The sequence below is a fragment of the Lagopus muta genome, chromosome 7, assembly GCF_023343835.1.
Source record: "Lagopus muta isolate bLagMut1 chromosome 7, bLagMut1 primary, whole genome shotgun sequence".
NCBI classification, from domain to species: Eukaryota; Metazoa; Chordata; class Aves; order Galliformes; family Phasianidae; genus Lagopus; species Lagopus muta.
Window position 1 is genome coordinate 26905434 of NC_064439.1, and position 17663 is coordinate 26923096.

Below are 17663 nucleotides of genomic sequence, written 5' to 3' on the forward strand. Positions count from 1 at the left end.
GCGTTTATTTATTTACTCTTTTAGAAAAGGTTACATACTGGGGGAGTTCGCTCACAGTTTCTGAAGAACTACATCATGCCATAAGATGATAGAGGAAGATTTGGTGAGTGCAAGACCATCTCTTGGAGCAAAAAGGAGAAAAAGATCTTGCAGTTAAATTTTGGGTCAGAAGATCCAAAGTTTAGTGCTTAACTAGCTAGCAAATATAATAATCTATACCTTTTGTGGGTCTGTTCTTTAGCTGATATATTTTTTTAATGCCTGCTATTTGGGATAATGGGAAATGACAACATAGTAAGAAGTAACTTACATTAAAACTATAAAAAAACATGCTGAAATCCTAAAGCATACTTTATCCCTTTTGAAACATTGTTATGTCCATGGATATGACTTGACTTCTTTTCTGCTATATTTTACTGAAAGCTATCAGTAAATAGTATTGAGCAGTTTCTAGAAATAGTACCCGTTCCTAAATTAAACCCTAGTAGTATTAGAATTGTTACTACATTCCTATGAGCCAGTCTATGGTTTATTAGAGCAAGAAATTGTGAATCTTCTACTCCCATGGATAAATGCATCCATTGTTTCCTTAGTGATCCACAAAATACCAGGTACCAAGTGCAGATATTCACCTTGCATTTTGTGAGATATGTATATTTTTAAAAGTGTGAAAAGGAAAGAGAGAGCTTTGAATTCTGAACTGGTCAGAAAAAAAAAAAAAAAAACCTATTCCTGTAACTGTTTCTTAGTATTTTTTTTCTGCAAAATTTTACAAATTCACCTTATATATCTGATTACATAAACTGAGAATAAGACAAAACAAGCTTTTGAAACATGAGAGAGTATGTTCCATTTACACGCAACATTTATCCCTCTTTTTTTGTTGTTCTTGTCGCCCAGTTGCTGTCTCCAGGGTACCAGCTATCCTTATCCCTGCTCTCATGGCAACAAGTCACTGTCTTTTTCCTGTGCAGCTACGTTCTACAACATGGAAGTAATTCTGTTTTATCTGACTACTTTCTTTCCTTTATTTATCAGCCTATCTATGATAGTTGAGAACTTCCAGTGTGTTTGTAGTGATTCTATACGTGTCTCCACTGTAGAAAAACAAAACAAGCAAAAAAACCACAACTGAATGAATACAGGCCTTCTCTCTTTTCCTGACATACTCTGAACTCTTCTTTCCTATACTTGGCTCTCTGAAAGAGGAAAGAATTATTATTATTTAAAACATTATCCTCCCGCATATCCATGGCAGGATCACCATGAATTGAATTGGAACCACAATTTTTAGATTAGATTAAGAAAGGTTACAGTTATATGTGCTTTAAAAACACTCCAGCTGGCATCAGGCTCCATTTTTTTTAATAGAATTTTTAAAATAATTTGCTAGAATTAAATGAGGACAAGATTTTAGAATAGCCATTCCTTTTCATTTTTGGTTGGCTGCTTAATACTTTGGAAAACATTTCATAACACAAAGTATTCATTTGGGATCCTGATTCAATTGTGCAAACAAACTAGTAACAGCTGACAATTCCAGAATCAATATGTAGTCATTTAGAAAAGCCAAAGGGCACATGGAGCAAAAATGGGCAGGAAAAAAAAAAAAAAAAAAAGAAAAAAAAAAAAGAAAAAAGAATGACAAGTGGGAAAGAGGCAGTTCTATGAGGGACACTAAATCTGTCATTTTGAAATCAACTTGCTGACTTGGACTGTTTTTTTGGAAAAACAAACAATGCCATTTTAATAAATACTTCACTATAGATTACAATGACTATCTACTTTTCTGTTATGTAGACACTTCAGTTTTCTGTTACTAATTATTTTTCTGTGTGTTTGTTTGTTTTAACATCAGTTTGAAAGCTGAAATTTCCTTTAATCTTAATGGGAAATGGAGGATATGTAGTAATTGTCAGACTGTAGTCTCATGTTAAGAGGACACTGAATACATTATTTCTCCAGAAATATAACTAACTTACTCAAATAATCTTCTGTTACCCTATTTTTTCTTTTCTTTTCTTTTCTTTTCTTTTCTTTTCTTTTTTTTTTTTGAAGGAAGGAAGGAAAAGAAGGTATTTCTTTGCTTTCTTGCATAATGAATGATTATGAAGAAATACAGGTAGTCTCTTCTCTCATAAGATGAACAATGAAATAACAAGTGGCAGCAATCACAAGTGGCTTTTAATGGACATTACTTACAGAGGGAAAAGATTTCACAATGAGAATATCTAATGGACAGAATGGACAGACTGCCAAGACATGTCATGGACTTTTCACCAGACCATCAGAACTCAGTTAGATAATGCCCTGACTAACCTGATATAACTTTTAGGTTGGCCCTGTTTCAAACAGGTGATTTGTTCAGACATCCTACAGAGGTTCCCTTCAGTTAAGATTGTACAATGATTAATGAATTTGTGAATACTAGTTCCCTGGAAAGATGAATCTTTGCCATTCTTTCAAGATTCCCAATATAGGAAATATCAAGAGAGGAGCTGCAAAATAAATAAATAAAAGAGCAATCTTTTCACATCAAGGAGGGCTATTCCACTGAGGGAGTGGTCATGCTCAAACTGTCTTGAGCATGTCACTTAAACTGCTTGTAATATTTGTAACCAATAGAATATCTCTGTGTTCTAATTTTCTCCTGGTAAACAGGTGCAAATATTTATTTATGTTCTTGCTAAGAGTCATTCATTTAATGTGTTAGGTTTTGTTTTGTTTTGTTTTGTTTTAACAGACTAAATCAAACTATAAACTGAGCAGAGATATGATATTATATGATATGATATTATAGCAATTGTGGTTCTAGTCAATGCAGTTAATAGTTCACAAGCACCATTACAAAAAACATACATAAAAAGGGGTAAATAAGAGGTCCAGAGATCTTCTTCCATATTTCAGGTATGTCTGTCACCAAAATGATTCTTTTAATTATTATATCCAATAAACACTGTTATATAAACGTTAGGAAACAAATGTATTTTTCTCTCTATCTTCATGACTGTGATTCGGGAATTATATCTGTGTATTTATTATCCATAAATTGATGCCTATACAACTTCTGCCTTAAACAAAACCCCACACACTGTCTCAAAGTCCTTCCTTTATGTTTCTTCCTGCTATTTCAGGTGGAATGCTCTGTTTCTTGGCTGTATATCGAGACACTGTAGGTGGTAAGTCAGTACTTTGTAAATGTTTTGTGGTTAAAACCCAAAGATATGATTTGTGTTTATAAGCTTTAAATTGCCTTCCTGACAAAATATGCACAAGCTGAAAGCTTCTGCTCATGAAGAATTGTGATGGATTGCATTTTATTGGAAGTTATGATGAATAGCTGTTTGATTTGAAACAACAAACCCTTTAAATGCCTCTAGAAATTATGGAGAGAGAAAGGTATCCCTCCATCGCCACCATCAGAATGTGACAATAAAAAGCTATTTTTTGGAACACAAGCAAACAAGCACATCCATATGTGCACACTGAAGGATACCTGTGATCAAGCATTCAAATTTATAGAAAATGCAAATATATTGACTTTGTTTAGCTAAGTATTAAATAGATGCCTGTTTATTCAGAAATAGACTCAGTACTAAGTATCAGAATACACAGAATACATATAGATATGTCTGTATCAGGATGCAGACACTGAATTTATACATATGCATGTAAAAATACAGATATTTGACCTAAAACATTATATATTCAAAGAAACAGAATTTCTTTGAAAATGATTTTCTTTTTCACCTATAGCTGATTTACTTAATACCCTACAAGAAGAAAAGGAGATGGATATATTTTTCCTGGGACTTTGATGTGGGAATACATAGATTTTTTCATGTATGTATACCTTCAGTATTCTATTTCTTTATATCTAAAAATATTATTATTATAATTTTAACATTTCTTCTATGCAGGAATTACTTGATTTATGATCCTCAAGTTAAAGGAGTATTAATTCAAGGGAGTACAAAGTTAACAATCCATTATTTCTTTTTAGTGGAATCCTTCAAAACAGGAAACTGTATTTCATATATATATATATTTGACAGGAAAATAAGGAAAAAGAGCAGAGTTAAAACTGTGAAAGCTTAGGGTTTTTTTTTTCCTCTGGCTAAGAAGCTTTTAGTGGCAATAGCCAAATGTCAAATATGATTAGACAAAACTGCTCTTTAAAACTGAAAATAAAATGGAGCATATTTGTGAAGACTGCCTATCAGAAATGTAAAAAGTAGTAGTGCATAATTTATCAGTGTTAATAGCCTTCAGCACATTTCTGAAGGAATTAACCTAAACAGTCAAACTATTTATCACATCACAATACATAAAATGTACTTTTAATTAATAAATGGACATTGTATTGCCTTTACAGCTATAACAAATCAATCCTCCTCTACCTTTTGCCTACAGTTTGGGTTTCTTTAATGGGTTTTAATGGGTTATATTCTACACTCACATAGCAAAGCTTATTCATTTGCTTCCTGGAAGACTTTCTGTACTTTGTAGCATAATCTCACAGTGTCTTTGGTACACTTCCACCAAAATATCACTATGTACGTATGTAACTCTATTACCCTAAGGTATCATTCATTACTCCCAAGCTGATGTGTTTGGTTCAAGTGTATCTTGGAAGTAAAGAAGTTACTGTAATGTTTGGTTAAAATATTTTTTTCAGGGAAGTAGTATTTTTTCCAGTTGCTCTGATTGGCTAAGGAAGTACTTTGCATAATCTCAAATCATTTGGCAAAGATCTATTCCTCTGTTTTACACAAAAGGAAAGAAATTTGGACAATTTCTAGACAATGATGAAGCAAATGTGCTGGGACATAGAAAACAAGTATTTTGAGATGATAATGCAAAATCTGAGAGTTATTATTTTGGGTTTTTGGTTGGTTGGTTGGTTTTAATTAAAAAGAACCTCAATCTTAACTGCATTTATGATAATGCTATGATACCAAACAGTACTTCATTAGCCCGTCTTTGATACCCAGAATGTACTGTCAGATGAAAAACCCTGCAAAAATTGTATCACTAATATAAAGGTACAGGCTTATGGGCCAAATGGAAATTCTTAGTCTCTCTGAATTCTGAAAAATTAAAAAACAAATAGCCTTAATATGTTCAGAATGTAAAACAGGAGACCTGAATTTGCTTGACATCGTACACTCAAAAGGTATCTGGGAAGAATCAGGATGAAAATTATGGACTGAATGCTTATAAAGCCATTTAAATTTGCAATTAATGTGTCTGTATTGTTGTATCAAAGTATGTATGTAAACTACAAAACAAAACAAAACATTATGTAAAGTGAAGATATTTATCACTGAAAGATTTTCCTGAGCCATGGTTTATGATTTGCTCCTTGGGATAGTTTCCATAGATAGCACTGCTAAGAAGAACATTCAGACTGTCTAACAGAGTATTCCAAGAAAGTTGTTCTGGGAATGACTGTTTTACATCCTTTAGACTACTATAGCATTGTTAAGCACATATTGTTGCGCTTAACGTGCAAAGATACTGTTCAATATATGTCATGAAGGATTTTTGCCTTGCTATGAGGCTCAATTTTCCCTGCATAGGAATGAAACAGAGTTTAATTTAGTACAGAACAGAGGAGAGTACAGTCAGGGGTGGAATATCCTTCCCACTCTAAGAGCAGGTCTGCTACAATCTCATGAGATTGAATGTGTACAAATCTATCTGGCTGAGTGACATGTATCTCACGGTCCCAAAGGAACTGGCTGATATGGTTGCTGAGCTGCTTTCCACCGTATTTGAAAAGTCAAAGCTGTCAGGTTAAGTTCTCAGTAAACGGAAAAAGGGAAACATCACTCTCACTTTTAAGAAAGGGAGAAAAGAAGAGCTGGGGGAGTACAGGCTGGTGAGCCTCACCTCTGTGTCTGGGAAGATCATAGATGATATGTTAAAGCATGAGATGAGCAGATGATCTGAGATAGCCAGCATGGCTTCACTGAGGGCTGATTATCCCTGACTGATCTTCTATGTGGCTTTCTATGATGGAGAGATAGCATTAGTGGACACAGGAAGGGCAAATGATGACATCCAACCAGACTTGTGCAAGGCCTTTGACGTGGTCCTTCTCCATATCCTTACTTCTAAATTGGGAGAACTCACTGAGGGCAAGGACTTGGGGATTCTGGTGGATGAAAAGTTGGACATGAGTCAGTAGTGTGTGCTTGCACCTCAGAAGGCCAACAGTATCCTGGGCTGCATCAACAGATGATCAGCAAGGAGAGGAATGTGATTGTCCTTCTCTACTCTGCCCTTGTGAGTCCCCATTTGAGTACTGCAACCAGGCCTGGGGACCCCCACACTTAGAAAGACAGAGATATTGGAGTGGGTCCAGAGGAGGGGCATGAAGATTATCAGAGGTCTGGAGCACCTGTCCTATGAAGAAAGACTGAGAGAGCAGGATTGTTCAACCTGGAGAATAGAAGGCTTTGGGAAGACCTCACTGTGGACTTCCAGTGCTTAAAAAGAGCTTATAATCAGGAGGTAGACAGACTTTTTACACAATCTGATAGTGATAGGACAAAGGAGAATGATTTTAAACTAAAAGAGGGGAGTTTTAGGTTAGATGTTACGGGGAAATGATTTACTCAGGGAGTGGTGAGGTACTGGAATTGGTTGCCTAGAGAAGTTGTAGATGCCAGGTTGGGTGAGATCCTGTGTAACTTGATCTAGTTCCTGATTTATTGTTTGGCACTCCTGTCCATGGCAGGAGGTTTGGAACTAAATAATCTTAAACGTGTCTTCCAAATGAAGATATTCTATAATTCTATTCTACATACATTTATTTAGACATAGATAAATCCTCTTTGAAAATAGGTCAAGCATTAAGAAATTAAGATTATAAATGTTTTAGATCAAAATAACTGTATGAAAACATGGGAATCTTAATGTGTGCTCACGAAACTGATAATATTTTATAGCAAAAACTGTGCTATAATCCTTAAGCAGCGTACCATAAAACAAGGGGCCTATGAGTTTCTGGTGCAATACCACTATTAATATGACAGAGATGGATACACAGCAACATGTAGAGGCAGTAGTTCACAAAGAAAGAAATAGCAGCCTGAAATATTAACAAAACAAAAATGTCTCTCTTCCTTTTCTGTATCTTCATCATTTCTGTGCCTAAAAGCAGATAGGTATCTCAGGTAATTAGGTCCTGCTGCTCTTTTTTTCTTCTCACAACTTCCTTTCCACTCTATTTTAAAGAAAAGTGTCTGTAGCTTTTTACTATTTATGGTGACTCAAATCTCCACTTAGTCATTTATAGAGCTCACCCACTGAACCAAAACCACAAACCAAATTGACACCAGCTGTGATCCATATCCAAAAATTTATTCCAAGAACCTTCAACTAACATTTTAGAATTTACCCTTTGATGTCCAAACCTAAGTTGTTGCTATGACAAAACTTACATTTCATCTTAAAAAGAGACAGAGCGACACATCAAATAAAGAGCATAATGTGTCACATACAGCATACATGAATAGAAGCTTGACTCAGAGAATTCTTCCAGTTGCTGTTTTTCTATTTTTTAAATTTTTCTTTATGTTTTGTAAACTCAGTAGTCAAAAGAATAAAAAAGTACAAACAAAATTATTACAAAGTAATTGCTTAGATCTCATGGGTTTCTCTCCAAGTAAGAGCATAGCCAAAATAAGTCCCAAAAAAGAGTATAGCCAAAATAAGAAAGATGAAAGCAAGTGCTTTGTTGAACGTACTGATCAAATAAGAGTTTGTCTGTTTTTGTTTGTTTGGGATTTTGTTGTTGTTGCTTTTTGTTTGTGGCGAGTTTTTTTCCTTCCTTTGATCTTCTAATAATATGATTTTCAAGTAAATGCTACAAAGAACAACAAAGCAAAACAAAAACAAGAAAGAATACTAACAGATTTTGGGTTGAGGGCAGTAACAGTTGATGATGACAACTGATGACATCATAAAAAGAAGTTCAAATGTTACTCCAACTTTTACGGTTGTAAATATGAAGTAACTCAGTTGACAATGGCTGTAAAATTTCACTACTGAAATTTTATTTGTCCCTAGGGCATTGCTTATTTGTTGTCTCTTTAGGTAACATTAATTGCCATTAGAGGTCTGATTACAAGGAATGAAGTCTAAATTTTCCTCATGTAAATCCAGGATAGGGTTTACACAGATTTTTTCCATGATTCAAATTCTATCCATCTAATGACTAAAACTTCGGCATCTGTGAAGAAACTGAACAGTATTTGATGTAATTTCTTCCTAATTCTTTGACTTGCTCTTTGTTATAGCCAAAATAAGTAGCTGTGTAAGTTGCTTCCTCTACTGGCTACAGTTATAGTGTTCCATATTTTGATAAAATGTTTTCCTTCAAATCATCATAGCTACTTCATAGACTTTCATTAAGGCATTGATGCAATGCCTATTGCGTGATATATTTCTCTTAATGAGCCATAACCATTTTGAAGAATAAATTTGATTATCATCATACTAATACCATCTACAAAACACTGTAAAATGGTTCAACTTTCTTACATGGGGTTTCTGGCTATTTATATGGAATTATAAATGTTTCTGTTAGAAGGTTATCCTTGTACCACAGATTTAGGCTACTGCAGAACACTTTTGCAAATCAATATTAATTAAAAATTATTATGATCTGAGAACTAAACAAAGGGCCTGTGATACTAAAGAAAGGGTATGCCCCAGTGACAGATCACTGTTAAAGCCTCTCATGCCATTGGGTGATATTTGCCATATGTCCAATGATTGATAGTAAGATTTAATGAGTTCTTACAAGCAATTAAATAATCAAGGGTTCCTGCTGTTACATGGCATAGCTTGATAGAACAGTGACAAATGAGAGAATATCTTCAACCTAATCAAAGGGACATATTTCCTTGGGAACAAAATAATATTATCCACCAGTGCAATCAAAGGACAAAAGAACACAGAGAGGACGCAACAAAATGAGATAAATTTTGTGCTCTTTTCATTATTCTGGCCATACAGTTTCCATTTATTGGATCCTATTAAATCAGAAAGAAAATTAGGCTACTTAAATATGTTTCATTTGTCATACACTGCTAGCTAGTGGGTACATATCCAGTCACCTCAGGTCTCCTTTCCCCATGAAACACATTCATAGGTTATTCTTATTTGATATTTATTTCTCTTGTGATGATTTAACTCCTCTTACATTTTTGCTTTTATATTCACTTTATCTAAAGGGGTAAAAATCAACGCCCTATACCAAATAACATATTTTTGAATACATAATTATTTTTAGCATCTCTATAAATGTTCTACTGGAAGTGTTTGAAACTAACAGCACATCATTAAAAATGAGAAGGTCATTGAATTCATTTTGGAATTGCTTGGATTCAGATTATATGTATATTTTAATTTGCAAATTAACAGTTTACACCTTAAACAGTTTGCAGATACCTATACACTGTGAAGAGGAAATTGTTTTACAATGAGCTGTAGCCTAATGTGGCAACACGCTTTATTTTTCTTTGTTACTTTTTCTTTTGAAAGAAAGAATAAGAATCACCTTCAGAAGATACTTTGACAGCTTGAGATTTCAAAGACCATGTACTGAAAATCACTGACAGATATCTTTCTATTTTTAAGTTAAAATTAATTGTAACTAATTGGTATAGATACGTACAGGTAGCAGAATGTAGATCAGCCTATTCTCACTTGAAAAGCGAAATTGAAAGACTTACCTGAGGCTTTAAAAGCATAAACTGCAATCAAACAAGTTGTTTTCTTTAAATTAAAGCATAAATTTCTGGCCCAAAATATGACAATAATAAAACTGCTTTTACTTTGATGATTTTTTTTGTTTGATTACAAGAAAAGCCCATAGTTGAGTATTCTTTCAACTTTCAAATAATTTTGTGTTAGCTTTAGCTATTATATAGTTGATGTATACTAGCAAAACATTTTAGAAAAATTTTTCTTGAAAGAATTCAAAGTTATCTTAATTATTTCTATTGAACAGAAATAAGTGTTCCATACTCCAAACAATTTAAGCTTTTTTTTTTTTTAAACTATATTTCAGTTAGCTGATGTGTAGACTAAACTGGAAAGGATTGTAGTAGATAAGTAATAAAACAAGATATCCAAACTAATATATTCAGATAATTTAATGCATGATTCATCTTTAGACTGTATGATATGTGACTTCCCTAAATATACTGAGGTCTTAGCTTTTCCTTAGCTCTGTCTGTGTTGCTGCCATGTGAGAACAGAGATGACATCCAGTGGAGCAGACTGACCCCAAGAGAGGTCTCAATAACATCACTTCCATCATTCAAACAGATCATTTCTCAGACCGAAACTTACAAAGAAGTGAAAAAATGGAATGATGTGTATATACTTGACAGCAGAAATTTTGTTGTCTTTGATAGCTAATCTAGAGAAATTTCATCTATGTCTCTCATTTTCAAGAGAATGTATAAAATTCTCTTACACACATACTCCTGAATAAGGTGATTTTATCTATAGGTGGGATCTATCTATCTATATTTTGTTTGTTTTGTTCCAGTGAAGGATAAAAACAAGTTGTAATATCTTGGCATTTTTGCAAAAGATAATACTTGTTTTCCTGTCAACTCTATTCAAGAGAAAGGGATGTATACTGATTATATTTTTTCTGCATGCCAATAATTTTCTTTGTTTTTCCATATACAAAGTAAAAATTTTTCCAGAGTATGTACTATATTTCAGAGATTAGTCAATTTTTTTTTATAAAATATGAATATGAGAAAGTCACAATTTAAACAAGTACAAAAAACCATGTGTTGGATTTCAACTGTGAGCTAATTCTACTGAAATCAGTGGTGATGCACCAAGAAGTTAGGATTAAGACATATTTTTTAAATTAGAAAGGCCTACTGTGTTTCTGTGGGTCTTAAATGTATTTCTCTTACCTAAAATTTTCCTTTGAGATTTTTGAGATTTTAGAACTACAGATATACAGAAGGGTCAAAAACATATACAGTCTCACTGTATCTGGGCACTTAATTATGCGTATTGTTATTGGGTCACACATGTGCAAAACAACTTCAATAAGCTACCAAATGATATGTCTTACACAGGATACATACTCCTAGTATGTATCTTGGTTGGTTAGATCACTGATACTTTGGGTCACATCAGGTCTGAGCTTAATGTGATCAAGTTGAGAACATCTAAATGGGTTTCATATGCAGTGACAAGAAAAAGCCAGTGTCTCTTAACTGATACAGTAACATACAATCATAGAATCATCATCAAAGTTGGAAAAGACCTACAAGATCACCCAGTCCAACCATCAGCCTATCAAAAATAGTTCCCACTAAACCAGATCCCTCAACACAATGTCTAAATGTTCCTTGAACACCTCCAGGGACTGTGACTCCACCATCTCCCTGGACTGCCCATTCTAGTGCCTGACCACTCTTTCGGAGAAATAGTATTTCCTAATGTTCAATCTGAAACTCTCCTGGCACAACTTGAGGCCATTCCCTCTAGTCCTATCACTAGTTACATGAGAGAAGAGGCCTATCCTCAGCTCACCACAGCCTTTATTCAGAAAGTCATACAGAGCAAGAAGGTCTCCCCTGTGCCTCCGCTTCTCTAGACTGAACAACCCCACCTCCCTCAGCTGCTCTTCATAGGGGTTGTGCTTCAGTCCCCTCACAAGCTTTGTTGCCCTTCTCTGTCCATGCTTCAGGGCCTCAAAGTCTTTCTTGCAGTGAGGATTCCAAAACTGAACACAGTACTTGAAGTGCAGCCTCACCAGTGCTGAGTACAGAGGTACAATTACTTCCCTGTTCCTGCTAGCAGTGCTTTTTCTTATACAAGCCAGGATGCCATTGGCCTTCTTGGCTACCTGAAACACTGCTGGCTCATGTCAAGCCAAGCATTGACCAATACTCCCAGGTCAATTTCCTCTACAGAGTCTTCCAGCCACTCTGCCCCAAGCCTGCAGCGTTGCCTGCAGTTGTTGCAGCCAAAGTGCAGGATCTGGCACTCGGTCTTGTTGAACCTCATCCAATTGTCTCCAGCCCAGCTACCCAGCCTGTCCAGGTCCCTTTGTAGGGCACTGCTGCCCCCAGGCAGATTGAAACTTCCAGCCAACTTGGTGTCATTTGCAAACTTACAGAGGGTGCTCTCAGTGCACTCATTCATGTCATCAATGAAGATACTGAAGACAGGCCCCAATACCAACCCCTGGGAAACACCACTAGTGACTGGTTGTCAGATGGATGTGACTCCATTTATCACCACCCTCTGGGCCTTGCAATTTAGCCAGTTCTTTACCCAGCAAAGAGTATAGTTGTCCAAGCCATGGGCTCCCAGCTTCTTCAGTAGAATGCTGTGGGAGACAGTGTTGAAAGCTTTGCTGAAGTCAAGGAAGACCCAGTCAAAAGCCTTTCTCTCATCCACAGGCAGATCACTAGATCATAGAAGGAGATCAGGTTGGTTAAGCAGACATAGTTAAGAAAACAACCCCTCAAAAAAATCAAGGTGATATACTATGTTTTTGGCAACATTAAATTCCTAAGGACTACTCTCAAACAATAAATTCACAAAATGTACACACCTCATTAGATTCCATACAGATTGCAAAGCTAGCTATAATGTAAAAACAGGCAGCCAGTCTGTCTCAATATTATTACAGGAAGGCTTGGTTAAATTAATAGCTTCTCATTGATTAAAAAATCTTGCATTTTACATGTTCTTAAGTTGATTCCCACCATTACCTTTCAATAACAGAATACGAGTCTTTGGAGAAATGTGGTTATATTGAACTATTGTACTTAAGTACAAAGGTAGGCAAAATAAGCTGTTTACATTAGCCTATCATTGTTTCCTGCCATAAAGTTTTGTTCACCTGATAGAAAAAGACAATACCATCAAGGTGTCCTAAGAATTTGCTGTTTATTAGATTTTTTTGTTGATATTCTTAACTTGCTAGGAGTACAGTTAGTTTAGAATAATCACTGAGCATGACTGTACAAAATCCTTTCATGACTGCAAGGGAGAAATCTTTATGTCCTTATATCACTTGCCTTCACATCCAATGCTCCTCTTTTGCCCATTCTTAATTACTGTACTAAATCTGGCCAAAAAACAACAGCAGAATTTTTGATCCACCAAAATGCTTTTGAAAACATCCTAAGGATCTAGAGCTCAGGAGCCTGACTGCACAAGAGCATTTTTGTAATAATCATGAACTCTGTATTAAAAGCTATTCTGACACCTCCTATATAGAAATATTCAAATATATTTCACTGACATGCAATGTTGAAAGATTTCTCAGTGCCACAATATAACCTAATCTGAACTGTAGTACAAGCCCACAGCATTTTAATTTTTTCTTGAATTTACGTTATAAGTAATTATTCTTGTTCTTTTGCACTTGTGCAAACACAATCTGCACAATTCAACATCTGTGATGACATTGGAACTGATATAATCTACGTGGATTTGTGCAAGGCCACACGGTCCCCCACCACATCCTTTTCTCTAAATTGGAGAGATACAGATTTGAGGGATGGCCTATTCAGTGGATAAGGAACTGACTGGAAGGCTGTAGACAGAGGGTTGTGGTGAATGGCACTGTCCAGGCGGAGGCCAGTGATGAGTGTTCTGACTTCCCAGGGTCCGTGCTGGGACTAGTGCTCTTCAACACCTTTCTCAATGACATTGATGTTGGGCTTGAGTGCACCCTCAGCAAGTTTGCTGATGACACCAAGCTGAGTCGTGCGGTTGACATGTTAGAAGGAAGGGATGCCATCCAGAGGGACCTCAACAAACTCAAAAGGTGTGCCCGTGTGAACTTCACAAAGTTCAACATAGCAAAGTGTAAGGTTTGCTCTTGGATTGAAGTAACCCTGGATACATATACAGACTGAGAGAAGAACTTCTTGAGAGTAGCACTGGAGAAGGACCTCAGGGTCCTGGTGGATGAAAAACTGATCTAGTGATCTAGTGGTGTGCTCTTGCAGCTCAGAAGGCCAATTGTATCCTAGGCTGCATCAAAAGAGAGGTGGCCAGCAGAGAGAGGGAGGTGATTGTCCCTCTCTACTCTGCTCTTGTGAGACCCCATCTGGAGTACTGCATCCAGGTCTGGGGATTTCCAGATAAAGGAAAGTTTTGGAGCTGTTGGAGAGGGTCCAGAGGAGGGCTGCAAAGATTATTAGAAGGCTGGAGCACTTCCTTTACAAAGACAGGCTGAGGATGCTGGGCTGGTTTAGCCTGGAGATGAGAAGGCCTTGCAGCCTTCCAGTATTTAAAAGGGGATTATAAAAATGAGAGGAATCAACTTTTTACTCAGGTAGACAGCAATAGGACAAGGAGAATGGTTTAAAGCTCAAGGATGGTTTAGATTGGATGTCAGGGGAAAGTTCTATACATAGAGAGAGTGATGAGGTGCTGTAACAGGCTGCCCGGAGAGGTTGTGGGTGCTCCGTCCCTGGAGGTGTTCAAGACCACCTGGGCAACCTGGTCTAGTACCAGATCTGGAGTTCGGTGACTCTGCCTGTGGCAGGGAGTTTGGAACTTGATGATCCTTGGGGTCCCTTCCAACCCAAGTCATTCTATTAGTCTATGAATTGCTATGGCTCAAGTACTCACCATTCAAACAGCAGAGAGATCAGATCTCCTAATACATCATTATGCTGAGATCTGCATTTCAAGATAAATTTTTCTCCCTTGTTTTAGTGCAGTGCATATGTCACCTCTTCCATGAAGAAAGGCTGAGGGAACTGGGCTTGTTTATCTTGGAGAAGGCTCTGGGGAGATTTCATTGTGATCTTCCAGTACTTGAAGGGAGTGTATAAACAAGGAGAAATGACTGTTTACATTGGTTAATAGTGATAGGACAAGAGCGAATGATTTTAAATTGAGACACGAGAGATTTTGGTTGGATGATAGCTGGAAGTTTTTCATAGGGAGGGTGGTGACACATTGGTACAGGTTGCCCAAGGAGGTTGTGGATTCCTCATCCCTGGAGGCATTCAAGGCCAGGCTGGATGTGGCTCTGGGCAGCCTAGTCTAGTTGTTGGGGACCATGCACACAGCAGGGGGGTTGAAACTAGATGGTCATTGTGGTCCTTTTCAACCCAGGCCATTCTACGATTCTATGATTCTATGATTCTATGATCTTCTGTTTTCTCAGTAGTAGCCATGACTCAATCAGTATGTTTGGAAGATGCTTTAACTGCCATGGTATGTTTGAGGTTTGGGGATGAGGAACGGAAGATATAAGGAGGTTGATTTTGTTGTCTATTTTATGGAAAAGAACGTGTAAGATTTCATGTATTTTGAGTTTGGGACACAATTTACAACAACACTTTTACACAAATCAAAATTTTGGATGCTTGCATTTTAGGATTTGTTTATTACAGCAACTGAACTGACTAGCTGTGGATTTGGTGTTACTTCTGAAAAGAGACGGTAAAGTAGTAAGTAAACTCAGAACCACTTCTAACTACTCCTCAGACTCCCTATCCGCCTGGTTTATGCAACTAGTCCTTGAATGCATAAACATCAGCATTATCTCGACTGACCTGATCTTTTGCCTCTTTTGGCTATTCCCCTCATTGGCTGTGTGCTTGCAGACAACTCTCCTTTCCTTCCTTTGTTTTTAATTCATCAGGGCCCCTGCAGTGAAATGAAAAGACGTTACTTGTTCTCAATGAATTCTGTGGAAGTACCAAAGGGAAAGAGTAAGCATCTATATTTGGAATAAATACAAACTATTATTAGACAGATTTTTTGGAAGTAGTTGTAATTTATCTGCTATCAGGAGCAATAGAAAACCATATGGATGATAGAAAACATAACCAGGGCAAGGTCCTTCCTGTGTCTGTTGACAACTAATATGCACCAGGAGGGCAGTGCCATATGTTTGCATGTACGTTACCCCAGGGGGTAGTGACATATGTTCACACGTATGTCACCCCTCTGTCCTGCTGTCATAAGGCTGTTTCCCAAGAGGCATGCTTCCTTGAAAAACAGAAACAAAACCTACAAATCTATATTTTCTTTGTCAAGATACTCTAATTTCATCATTGCGTTTGCAAGCAATTGGAACAACTTCCTCAAAACAGCAAAGGTTTCTGTAGCCTTCTTTCAAAGCAGTGAATGAAAAAGACGAAAAATACAGCCTCTCTGCTAGAACATCACACCTGCTAGAACAGTCATTCCCTCTAACGTATTAGAAGTGCCAGAAATCTTCAGGATTGTAAAGACCTGCTCCTCCCAAAGTATATCATAGACTCTTCAGTTCATTATGGACTGGAAGCAGTTTCATATCACATAACAAGCACTTCTTGGTAGGATTAAAAAGTTTGACTATAGGAGAGTGCTAAAGTGAGAGAATCAGAAAGTGTTGTTTGTGATAATTTATCCTGTATTTTTGTGGGTTAGAAATGAACAGTACTATTAGATTATCTTGACCATTCCCCTGTCAGTGCAAAATTATTTCTTGCAATGCAATTTTTAGTGTTTTGTTCATTCCATTTAGTACTAATCCAAGCAGATAGCCTTTCTGTTGTATCTCTTGGGAGACCATTTATCCCTCAATCCATTTATTCCACTATTAGGTAGATTTTCTGAAATTTGCAGTGTATTTTTCTTTGCTTAATTTCCTTCCTCTCTTTAATTATCCCTTTTGGTGCAAATGTGGCTCATCTTTATACATTTGTATTCTCTCAGAGGTCACCAAGTCTAGTGCAGAGAATGCAAACTACAGTGTGAAATTTTCTTCTGGGAAAGGGTAACCTATGGGACATATTGGGTGGTCTCATATAACTTGTGACTACTGAACGCTCTGGATGCTTTTGTGGTTATGTAGCTGTTTAACTAAGGTTTATTTGGTCTAAGTCTGTTACATTATTTAGACTTGAATGCTAGTAACAATTCCAAGGGCTTTCTATTAAAATTTTAATGGGAGCATAAAAAGCTGCTTCCCATTTTCATGAGGGAGAATTCTGAGTGGGAGAAATGGTGAGTCTCAGATGAAAACAAGGTTGTGACCTCTTTGTCTGAACTGTGTACTGAAACTAAGTCTAAAAGCTCAACATCTGATGGTCTTTATTTTCATCTCCATGATGCATAGTTAATGAAAATATGCTTGTCCGGCATTTCTGTAAAGATTTGGGTGTTCTGAGTGTCTCGTATGAAAGGGCTCTGATTTTGGGTTGCCTCTTGCCTTTTCTATCCCTTTTCTACCTTACCTCTATCTGAGAGTTTTGAAAGCAGAATTATCCTTTTGCCTCCTCCAATGTCTGGAAGCTTCTCAGTGTTTTAGACAGCTGTGTTTACAGCTCTAGCACCACTCAGACAAACTCAGCAGGAAGCTATGAAAGAAGCAGACAGCTCAGACAGATACAGGACATTATCAGAACTTGGACTCTTGGAAAAGAAAAGCCAACTGAGTGATAGTATGCCATGGGGAGGAAAGAAACTATGATTTGTTAGGCAAAGTGATTCCTTCATTCTCAGGGAGTAACAGGGTCCACTTAGGATAGAAACTTCTGGTTTACAGAATAAGCTAGGCAGAAGAGAGTCACAGAATCGAGCTGGGGCTCTGTGTCTCGAGGAGACAGTTGGAGACTGCTGTGAAAGGCAATGATGAAACA